The sequence below is a fragment of the Pinus tabuliformis genome, chromosome 1_2 (genome assembly GCF_031772625.1).
Source record: "Pinus tabuliformis cultivar Carrire ecotype Pingquan chromosome 1_2, CPIR1, whole genome shotgun sequence".
Classification (NCBI taxonomy): domain Eukaryota; kingdom Viridiplantae; phylum Streptophyta; class Pinopsida; order Pinales; family Pinaceae; genus Pinus; species Pinus tabuliformis.
The window spans coordinates 543,619,561-543,631,521 of NC_142298.1; the positions used below are offsets into that span (position 1 = coordinate 543,619,561).

The following is an 11,961-nucleotide window of genomic DNA, read 5'->3' on the forward strand; positions in this document are numbered from 1 at the left end:
GCATAGGTGAATGGGATATCCTGCACGAAGAGTTTCTGTCAATGTTCCTCTTTGAGGATCAATGGATGGATACTGTGGATGACACGTTGCAGGTGGTAAAGGCCACTATTTTCAAAATACCATTGGAACCAAAAGAAATCGTGCAGCCAGATTGGTCGCGACAGTTGAGCCAGGCCCTGGAATGTTACAATGTGCAGGTAGAAGATGATGAGGATGACCCTAGAAACATCCATATTCTAGAAACATAGGGGAGTCGTGAGGTGCGTAGCCTAGAAATCAAGGATCCAGACATTATCGCGCCAATGAAAATGAAACAAGTAAACATCAGAACAGAGGAAGAGTCGAAGTATGCAATGTAGGAGACTATTGGGATGATGCCACGGTGGAAAAGGTGGTCGAGTTGCTTCGCAAATATCAAGACTTATTCTCCACAAAAATCACAGAGTTAAAGGGGATCCTTGGTGATCTTGGAATGATGAAGATAACCCTGAAGCCAGATTCAAAAACCATTAAGCAGTGGCCTTACCAGTTGAATCCAAAATACAAAGAGAAAGTCTGTGAAGAGTTGGATAAGATGCTTGTAGCAGGAATAATTGAACCGGTAGAAGCGTCCGACTGGGTAAGTCCTATGGTTGTGCAGGAGAAGAAACAAAAGGGTGAAATTTGCATCTGTGTCGATCTCAGAAAGCTCAATGATGCATGTGTCAACGACCCCTTTCCGACGCCATTTACTGATGAGGTACTGGAAAATGTGGGAGGACAAGAAACCTACTCATTCATGGACGGTTTCTCGGGTTACCATGAGATTAAGATCGCACTAGAAGATAGGAGTAAGACAACTTTTTCCACCGAGTGGGGTTGTTTTCAGTATACGGTGATGCCCTTTGGACTAAAGAATGCACCGGAAATATTCTCCTGTGTTGTGGTAGCTGCATTCGAGGATTTTATACACAAGTTCTTAGAGGTATGTTTTGATGATTGGACCATATTTTGGCTAGTTAAGAAACACACCGCGAGCTTACGGTTAATGCTGGATACTTGCCGATGGCACCAAATTATGCTTAATCTAAAGAAGTGTACTTTCCTCATCCCCTTCGGTAAACTGCTCGGCCATGTGGTTTGTAAGCAATGTCTGATGGTGGATCCGGTGAAGATCACTGTCATACTCAATCTACAAGCACCGCAAAGTGTCAAACAACTGCGCGCCACACTGGGACACACTAGTTACTATTGGAAGTTCATAAAAAGCTATGCGCGGACCACGGCACCAATGGAATAGTTGCTAAAGAAGGATGCTACTTATTGTTGGAATGAGGAATGCAATAGAAGTCTGCAAACGCTTAAGGAAAAGATGGCATTAGCTCCTATATTGGTCTTTCGAAATGGGCCATCGAATTTCATGTGCATGTTGATGCGGCGTGTATCACATTAGGTGCAGTACTCACTCAAGAAGGATCGGAGGGAATCAATCATCTGATCGCGTTTGCAAGTCGACGACTGTCAAAAGCTGAGAAGAAATACTCCACTACTGAGCGAGAAGGATTGGCGATGGTATAAGTGCTCCAGAAATACCGCCACTATCTGCTTGGAGGGCACTTTAAGATGTATACTGACCACTCAGTGCTAGAATACCTAGTGAATAGGCCTGTGTTAGGGGGCGCATTTGTAGGTGGCTGTTATTATTTCAAGAATATGACTTCAAAGTCATCGTAAAGCTAAGATGCCTGAACTCAGGCCCAAACCACCTATCTCGAATTGAGAACGGTGAAGAGCCCACAAACTTGGAGGAAGGACTACTAGATGCACAGTTGTATGCAGTGCGCGTTGCGGATGGCCATTTTGAGGACATAATCCACTTCTTAACCACAGGAACCGCGCTACAAGGATATTCCATTCAACAGAAGAAAGAATTGGTAATATGCACAACAGACTTTACTGTTATTGCAGGACACCTCTATAAGATGGGCAATGATGAAATATTACGCAGATATGTACCTAAATTCGAGCGAGGAAAGATCCTGGACAAAGCACATGGAGGGGTCTTTGGAGGACATTATGCGGGTCACGCCACAGTACAAAAGATTCTTCGTGCAGGAATCTAGTGGCCAACTCTACATCAAGACTCGAAAGCATACTATCGGGCTTGCGACGTATGTCAACGGATTGGGAAACCATCGCGAAGGGACGAAATGCCACTCAATCCACAGATGACGCTACAACCATTCAAGAAGTGGGCAATCAACTTCATGGGACCTATTGCACCTCAAGGGAAGATGAGTGCATGCTATATCATCACCGCAACAGAATATTTGACCCGATGGGTAGAAGCACAGCCAGTTAAGGACTACACGGCTACTACAACGGTGAAATTTTTGTTCGAGAACGTGTTGACATGGTTTGGATGTCCCAAAATTCTAATGAGTGACTGGGGAACGCACTTTCTGAATGAAACAATCAGTGCACTCATTGAGGAGTTTTAGATCTATCATCAACAAAGTACGCCATACCATCCGCAAGCAAATGGGACTGTCGAAGCATTCAACAAAATTTTGGAGATTGCGTTGACTAAGGTCAGTAACGCACAGCGAAATGACTGGGACTTGCGCATCCTCGTTATGCTATGGGCTTATCGAACAACGTGCAAGAAGTTGATGGGCCAGACACCTTTCCAGTTAGTCTATGGTAAGGAAGCCATTATACCCATGGAATATATTGTACCCAGTTTGCGAATTGCGGCAATAACAGGAACGACCGATCGCGGGGCTTTGGAGGAACGGCTCGCGCAACTTGAGGAACTTGAGGAGGAATGGTTTTTGGCCGGATTCCATTAGCAAGTACAAAAATAGTGAGAGAAAGCATGGCATGATCGCCATATCAAGGTGCACACTTTCAAGGAGAATGATCTAGTATTACTATATGACAGCAAGTTCGAAAAATTCCCTGGCAAGCTCCAAATGCATTGGTTGGGTCCCTATGTAGTCAAAGAAGTTATAGATGGAGGTGCGGTCTAGCTTGCTAAGCTCAATGGAGACCCCTTCCCAGGCCGGGTAAGTGGTAGTTGCCTGAAGCTATACACGGGTGGGTCAACCGCCTGACTAACCAATCGAAGGACAGTCTCATCACTCCAGCCAGTTGAAAGAGAGCGCGGGATGATAAAGCAGTCTGGAGAGAAGCTGCGTGACCATCGGGGTGCACGTGGATATGGTCTGTCCCAAGGGTCGCGGTTGCGCGGACAGGGATGCACTGCGGCATTGACAAGCAGAGAGGTGACCATTGCTGTCACTATTCATGACAAGATGTTTGAGTTATGGAAAAAGGGAGCGGGCGACGGGAAATTAAGAGACACGATACAAACTAGATCTGGAACGATCTACTGCAGGCTTAACATGAGGACACCGGAAAAAGCGGGTGCCAACAAATTTGAATTGCATAACACTTATAAATCACAGAGGGGCCTTCACCGAACAAGTTGTGCTTCTAAGGATCTTAAGCTATTGTGCTTCCCCGCCGCTATGGAACTCTTCATTATCTATGTTCAAGGAGTAAGGCCGAGAGTGGTGATATAGCCAAATATGCCGAGCATTTTAAGAAATACGATGTGGACAGCTGCGGGCACCACGCAGAAATCAGCATCGACAGGAGGGGGTGTGCCGGAATTTTATAGACATGAAGCAGAACTGGTCCAGACACCGTCGCCTTACCCATGGGTTGGTCGGCAAACCATAAAGGCTAAAGGAAAAGCTATGAATACAGAGCCAATTAGTGGAATTGCCATTAGAAAGTTGTCTTTGGTATATCTTGAAGCCTGGGATCTCGTGGACAACAACAATGGTCTTGTAAACTTGCAACACAAGCCGCAACAAACAGTGCGAAGAGAAGCTATGAACTTAGAAGTTGGCTGTGTTGGTACAAGGAGGTCCTGTATGCAGCACCCCAGCTAGAGCTAAAATCCTATGCGGGGGTGTTTTGTGTTAACCGAGCAGAGCATAATGAGTAGTATCGGTTGCGAGAATTGGTAGAAATGATGAAGCAAGAGCTGGAAGAAGCATTGCAGGAGACGAAGAAGGAGCAGCAGAATGAAGGATGTCACTCACGGGGAGGTGAACCGTGGAGCCTAGGTAGCACGTCTCGCCGCACCAACGAGTGACTCAGGATGAGTCACGATGATTGTGTTGGGGAACTGTTCGGTAGCAGAGGTCTTGCATAATATTTTTGGGGCTTGGAACCTATAAATTAGGATAAAAATATTGTAAAACCTCTTAAATATGTGCAGCGCGAAATGTAATAGATCGAGTCAAAGGGTGGTCTGCCCAAGAAGGCAGTTTTTTTAGTATGTACTTTTTAATTTGGAATGTAATGGGGTTTTGAGGAGCGAAGTCTTGAAGCATATGTAAGTCCAAGTCAAGGGTGTTGGTAGGTAGATAGAGGCTTTGTAGCTATGTGCGCAGAGGCCTAGAAGAGTCTGCAGCTGTGTGTGTGGACCCCTTTAGCCGAGTGCGCAGGACGGATCTGGATATATTGGTGAAAGAATTGAATAAAGATAAGTTGATTCTGAAATTCTGTGTTAAATCTGAATTATTACGGATCTGGCTAATTTGGGGTTAATATAACTGTTTGATCTATGTGCGTATGCTTATGGTATGAGTTTATGAAAATCTGTATCTTTTCTAAGTGCGCGAACTGACTATTTCTATTAAATGTTTGCTTAAATACCATAAGAAGTAGATCTAATCTATAATAACTCATTAAGTAATTAGTATTGAGGAATAGCCCTATTTCGGATCTGCGTGGAAGCAGAGCAGCGCGAGGCTACCGAACAGTACACGAAAACTCTAGACCACATCAAGACATCCCAAGGGTGCGGAAACCTGGTTCCAGCACCCTCCCCTGCTACCTCGGGTGAGAGTTCAGTCTGATCTTCATGGGCCGTTGCCAAAAGGGCCGGTAGTTGCGGGATTTGTTTGGCTAAATAACTCTTTCGAACCTAGGTCAGGCCCATATAAGCCAACATACTAGAATACATAAATCAATCGATGGAAAAGTGACAAGGGTTGAAAATTATAGTTTAATTGAAAATTATAAAACCGATACTATCAATTCTCTTTCCTCTCAATTAGATGTTTTGTAGACTAAACAAAACCAAGTTGAAGCTGAAAAGGAATTAGAAATATTATGCTCCAACTATAGGAAGAAACATCCTCTATGAGAATTCATGTTTATTAACATGGATATTTGTGGTGCTTGTGAGCAAGGCCATTAAAAAAACGTATTTCCCATCATTTGCAAGGCTAAAATTTGTATTCAAAGAATCAGGTGAGGAGACAGAGTCAACCTATTTTATTGGATCTAAGATGCCATGGAAGACAAAACCAACAAGTATGAATTCTGTTGGACACCTAATCCTAAATGGGTTAGTGTGGAAGTCGAATGGACAAAAGCAATCCAAGAGACCTTGGGATCTGAAACCCAAGAGTCACATATTGTACTATAAATGTATATCTGATGTTAATAAAAAAATGAACTCACATGATTTATCTTTCCTATTCTATGTTTCCCATGTGTGTTTAACATGGTATCAGAGCGGGCGATCTCCTGCCCTGCTCCATTGTGAGCCACCTGTTTCCGTGAGCCACCTGTTTCAGCGCTGCCATTCCTCTGTTGTGAGCAGTCCTGGCCCTCTACCATATTCTTTTCAAGCGCTGCCTTATAACGCCTCTGTCATCAACGCCTCTGCCCTAAGCACTGCGCTGATCTATCCTGCGCTGCTCTGCCTCTGCCTGGGATATGCCAGTAATTGAATACCGCTGCTCTGTCCTGCACTGCACTGCTCTGCCTCTAACATTCTCTGCGCATCCATTTTGAACCCTCAACCAACCGTAACCAATGCCTTTGGTATAATTTGCCAACCGTTACACCTCGGACGTGGCTCCATAATTCCCATTGAACTGTGGACAGTGTAGAGACCACATCTGCACGCGAATTTGTCTCAAGATGAGGAGCTAGGAGAAGATAAAGCGGACAGAGAAGCCTTAATATCGCCTCCAACAGCCGAAAGATTTGTGTGTGTTTATTGTCTTGTGCAAGGATTTTGGAACTGAGTGTTGTCATTGCAATATTCATCAGGTCGGACCGGAAGGATTCTGAATTTGCCTTATTGTCCCAAACCCGCTGTTCTAAAGCATTGCGAGCACACTCAACAGCCATTCTATAACCAGAGATAATTGTCATAGGGTGAATCTTCATTGCTACTAGTTTTTCTGCCTCTCGCAAGAGCTTTCCAGCCAAAACAACTACTGAAGTGGTTCCATCTCCTACCTCATCATCTGGGACTTTCGAGATGTCGACCATTACTTTGGCAGCGGGATTATCTATGTGAAGCGATTTCAATATAGTAGCACCATCATTTGTAACGGTGACACTATGTCCCCTGCCTGTGGATTGCAAAATTTTGTCCATCCCTTTAGGTCCTAGAGTCGTCTTTACAAGGTCGGCTATTGCCATGCCACCAACAAACGAAGCCATCCTGGCCCGTTCACCCTTCTCGTCCCTGGCATCATCTTTAAATAACCTTTCAGTTGCCATGTCTGAGAGTAGGAAACGTTAACTGTAGAATCGATCGCCTCCTTTCTTCCGAAGGCTTCTGTCCGCCGGGAAGGAAAATATTTGATTGCAGAGGGAAGTAGAGTCTTGAGCGTAAAGCGAGGGTTGGGTTAAAACACCAAAGGAAAAACAGACAGAGAAAGATAGCCTGATTGCCGGAGACATACAGAAGACAGCGGCCTTATTCTCTTACGGGAGAGAGACAGGAGCGGCAGAGCATATGGAAGCTTTCGGGCAAATAAGTCTTCCAAAGCCTCTCTCAACGTTCATAGATAGGAACGATTGCGGAGTCCTACAATCAGATATATAAGGCTGTTACGCTTTATAGCTTGGCTGAATAAACATTAGATTTGTGTGAAAGATTGATATCGGCGGAGTTTCTGTTATATCTTATAAGAAATTTCTGCATTTGCTCTAGGTTTTCAGGCATCTGAAAGTCTTGAATATTTGTCTGGTTCCCTGTTATATTCTATTTTGGTTTGTTGCAATTTCAATTTCGAGTCGAAGTCCTCATGTGGATGATTGTAGCAGAACTCCTGTATCACCTGGAGGGAATGTGTTTGAAAATGGCGGTGTAAATGGTGCTGATAATGGGCTTGTATCAAATGGTGTTGGAAATGGCATTGTGAATGGTCCTGTTAATGGTGTTACGAAAAGGAATCCACCTCCTAACTGCTCAAATGCGAATGGAAATGGTAACCATGCCTAAATAAGACTGAACCGATTGAGTTTGGATTGTAAATTTTTGGTGCTTTAAGTTTGAGTGATTGTTAGCATCAATTTTTCTTTGATATTGAAATTAAGTGTTGCTTGCTCTCAAGCATTACAAAAGAGGTCCAAATCTACAATTTGCGGAACGTTCTGTACAGAAGATAGAGTGGGGCTGTGTGTTACATCAAAGATAAACTCTGGGCAGATTGCTAGTGTAAAGAAGCCGAGTTTGAAGAGATATAGGGGCTGCAAATTAAGCTAAGCAACCAGGTTCCAATATTTTATTCACCTTGTTTATTTGGCCACTATTAGGAAGCAAACGACCTTTGTTGACTGTGTATTCAGATTAAAAAAAAAAGAAAAAGGTTTATTTATGGGTGCCACTGCTATATATATCAGTATTCTTATATAACCTCTGCACCGAATTGATTATCTGGCTTCTTCCTCTACATAATTTACACACAAGAAACCAAATGACAATGCAATGGTAACTGAATCTCCATCTCTAAAGGCTTCTCTGAACTCCCGTTTCCGATTCAAAACTACAGCTCGCCTCGCTGAGTTCATCTTCTTGATCTGAGCCGAATTATAAAGTGTTTGTACTTGGAGGAGCTCAAAACACAGTTATCTAGTTACTTAATATATTGCTGCTGGCTGTTGGTATTCTGGGTCAATTTCTACCATACCAGAATGAGTTTGTCACAATTTGGATGCCATTTAGAGACTATTTGTGTGGCTGTATATTCTTCTCATTAGCTGATACTGAAGTGTTGATATACATTGAAGAGTGAAGGAGTATTTGAAGGATCCAAACAAGTTTGCAGTTGCTGCTGCCCCAATTGTGGCATTGTATTTAAAACTCATTATAGTGCATTGATTCCTTGATTCCACTGCTGCATAAAGATTTTGGTGAACTGATTGTAATCTTTTATATTGCACACTGATCATTTGCTAACATTTATAAAGGATATTGCTATGTACTGTGAGTAGATATTACTTTTCTGCATTGAGTAGTAGTTGTGATCAGTTTTTAAGGTGTAAACCTGACATTGAAGAGAAATGGCCAGAATCAGTGAAGTATTAGAGTTCATGAAAACTCTTATACAATCTACTGTTGATGACACATTACAAATCAGCATAGGATCTCTTTCAGAAATTCAGACATGTCTACAAAATGCACAGGAAAAGATCGATTTTTTGCAGCTTGAATCACAGCTACAGCAAGAAGAGCTACATCAAAATAGACACCATTCTGAACCTGTTTTTGTTCAGAACATTGAGACAACCACCCATCAACAGCATGTTAATAATGTTACAGTTCATTCAAATAAAGCAGCAGTTGTAAATGCAGATGCAGAAACTCAGTCTGCACTTCCCAAGCCCATCATCAGACCTTGGGAACAGCTTGTCCACAACAAGCACAAAATTGGTCTTGGATATGACAAGGACTTGACCTTTCATATTCCAGACTATGCCAAGCCCATTCAGTTTCAGAGTGCTGGATTCATTCATGACAGTTCACTTGCTCCTCATGACAGTTCACCTGCTCCTTATGACAGTTCAGTTTCAGCTGTTCCAGATTCTACTCCTCTTCCACCGCAACAACAAAAACAATAGATCGTGAAATGCCAACACTGTGACCGAGTTGGCCATATGAAAGATCATTGTTTTGATCTTCATCCATGTAAGCACTGTCATAAAACCAGCCATTCTTCACATAGATGCTTCAGAAACAAACGTCCTGCAAGAACAAAGATTCATCTTGGATGGATCGCTTCTTGGCAATGGGCATCAACAGCCAAGAAGTTATTCCAAACACATGTCAGAACTTGTTCCAGAGTATTGAAGAGTCTTGCAGTTGACTTTTCTCCATCTTCTCACCTTGTATCTGACAGGGGGGGAAATGATGGTCATCTACAAGCTTCAAAGCCACATCAAGCGAGCCTGAGCCACAACCTGCCACACCAGTTTCAGAGTTGTAGCCAGAGACAAAGATGCCCCTGAACATGCCTTCAGTTGGCAATCTGGGACACTTCCTCTAGCAGAAGACTTCAGCTTCTTGCCAGTTTCGGAAGCATTCCAGGAACACAATTGAGAACACTTCCTCTAGCAGAAGACTCCAGCTTCTTGCCAGTTTTGGAAGAGTTCCAGGAATTGCATTAAGCATTCCAGAGTTTTTGGTTATCCTTAAACCATCACAGGTTGAGACTTCCCTTTTCAGGTTGAAATTTTACCTTTTATGCGGGGTGAGACCTCCCTTTTATGGTTGAAGGTTTCCCTCTTTAAAACAATAGGATCACTTCCTCTAGCAGAAAAATTCAGTTTCTTGCCAGTTTTGGAAGAGTTCCGGGAACTGCACTAAGCGTTCCAGTGTTGGTGGTCATCCTTAAACCACCGCCCTTTTTACCAACATTTCATAGAGCACATTCAGCCTAGTGCTGCCATGCATTTTTTGCACATTTTGTATTACAGCTCTCTTCTTGGACTCATACATAACCCTTCGGATTAAGGGGGGGAATGTTGGACACCTAATCCTAAATGGGTTAGTGTGGAAGTTGAATGGACAAAATCAGTCCAAGAGACCTTGGGATCTGAAACCCAAGAGTCACATATTGTACTATAAATGTATATCTGGTGTTAATAAAAAAATGAACTCACATGATTTATCTTTCCTATTCTATGTTTCCCATGTGTGTTTAACAAATTCAAACCCATCATCATATTTTAATACTTGGACTAACATGTATAACTCTTAATAGGCTCCATAGAAAATACATTATCCCACAATCCCATGGAAGTTTCCTAGTCCTCCTCCAATTCAATGCCCTATACCATGGCCACAATGGCCTTTTTCTTAGAGTCAAAGATTCCCATGGCCCCAAGGACGGTGTGCAACCTCTTTTTTATGATATTTATATGTGCCAACATAGATTCCTATACAACAAAAAATGTTACAATTCCCATCCAATACACCACCAAGTAGTCCTCCCCCGCGATCACAAGTACCCATTCAACCTAATCCAAATCCAAACAATAAGGTGGTGCAACAAGTTGAAGCTCCTATCTTCCCCATTTAGTACAATTCCCTAATTGAACGTAAAAATATACATTGGAGATCGGGCTAATTAGTAGATTCAAGAAATTCCCTTATTATTATAGAACATGACGAAATAAACTCACCTCGAGAAGAGGTTGTAATTAAAAAATAATTAGAGGAACAACATGCGGAAACTATTATAATAGTCAACACTATTGTTCGTGATGAAACTATTGTAACAACCAATGTTATTGTTACTCTTGAAACTACTTTGAATCCACTGTATGCAAAGCCAAGACTACCCCACAACCTGAATATAATTCTCCGGTGACTAAGTCGAAAATAATAAACCACAGAGGTCTTAATCCAGAACCTGAATATAATTTCTTGAAGCATCTGAAAAATTTGTACGTTAGAATCCCATTATTGCAACTAATTAGGAATGTTATGATTTGTGTAAAACAAATGAGGGAACTTTTGTTAAAAGGAATGGTAGAAAAAGTTGAGGCCCTCCCAGCATTCATGAGGTAGGAAAGTTATCATAATTAATACATGATAAAATCTCACCTACAAAACATGGTGATCCTAGGAACCTAATAATGACTATCTAGATCAGAAGGAAAACTATCCTGAATACGATGGATGATCAAGGCACTATAATAAATATAATGAATAGAGAAACCATCAAATTACTTAGAATTACCTATATAAGGCCAACACCCACTATGCTTGAACTAGCTGATTGATCTAAAAAACAACTAGAAGGAATCCTAGAGGATGTTGTTATTTCCAAAGCCTCCTGGGAGTATTTGATTGACTTCTTGGTGTTGCAACCAAAAAATCACTTAGGAGTGAATCCCGTAATTTTTGGATGACTATGGTTAGCTATGGATGATGCATTCATTAGGTGTAGGTAAGGATTTATGACAATTTTTTATGGAAACACCACAAATAACCTTATCCTCCATCCTCCTACCATACTAAGCATGTAGTATGAAAACCCTTTATGGGATGAATTTGAACCAGAAGAAGATAGTGCTAAGCCACTCCTCCCCATTGGTAAGGATTTTTAATTTAAGAATGAGATAGAGGATGATATTATTATTAGTTTCATCAGTCATCCCTCAGTTGTGATACCCCCAAAATTTCAGCTCCTAAGCTCTATAATGAATGAATCTAGTTAGGATAACCTTGTTGACGAATTAATTTCCACTATCTTAAAACACAAGAGAATCCCAATTGAAATTAAGCCCATAGAAACCTTAAATGTCAGTTCAAATATATCCCCTTTAGAAAAAGAACAATTGATTCAACTGTTGCAAGAGAATAAAGAATCTTTTGCATGGGACTACATGAATATGAAGGGTATCCCCCCGTATCTATGTACCCACCTTATTTACATAAAAGATGATTGTAGCCTTTTTTACCAAACACAATACCAAATGAATCCATCCTTGAAAGATGTCATTAAAGAAGAACTCCAAAAACTAAGTTCATCTATATGATCTTTCACAGTCAGTGGATTTCCCCACTAGTCATTGTTCCTAAAAATAATTGTAAATAGGGAGTGTGTGTCGATTACAAAGAACTAAATAAAGCCACCCAAAAATACC

General features: G+C 41.7%; 1 pseudogene; it reads right to left on the reverse strand.

Annotated features, from left to right (window-relative positions):
• Positions 1–5,835: 5,835 nt before the first annotated feature.
• LOC149206741 (T-complex protein 1 subunit beta pseudogene) lies at positions 5,836–6,582 on the reverse strand (annotated as a pseudogene).
• Between the last annotated feature and the right edge of the window lie 5,379 nt (positions 6,583–11,961).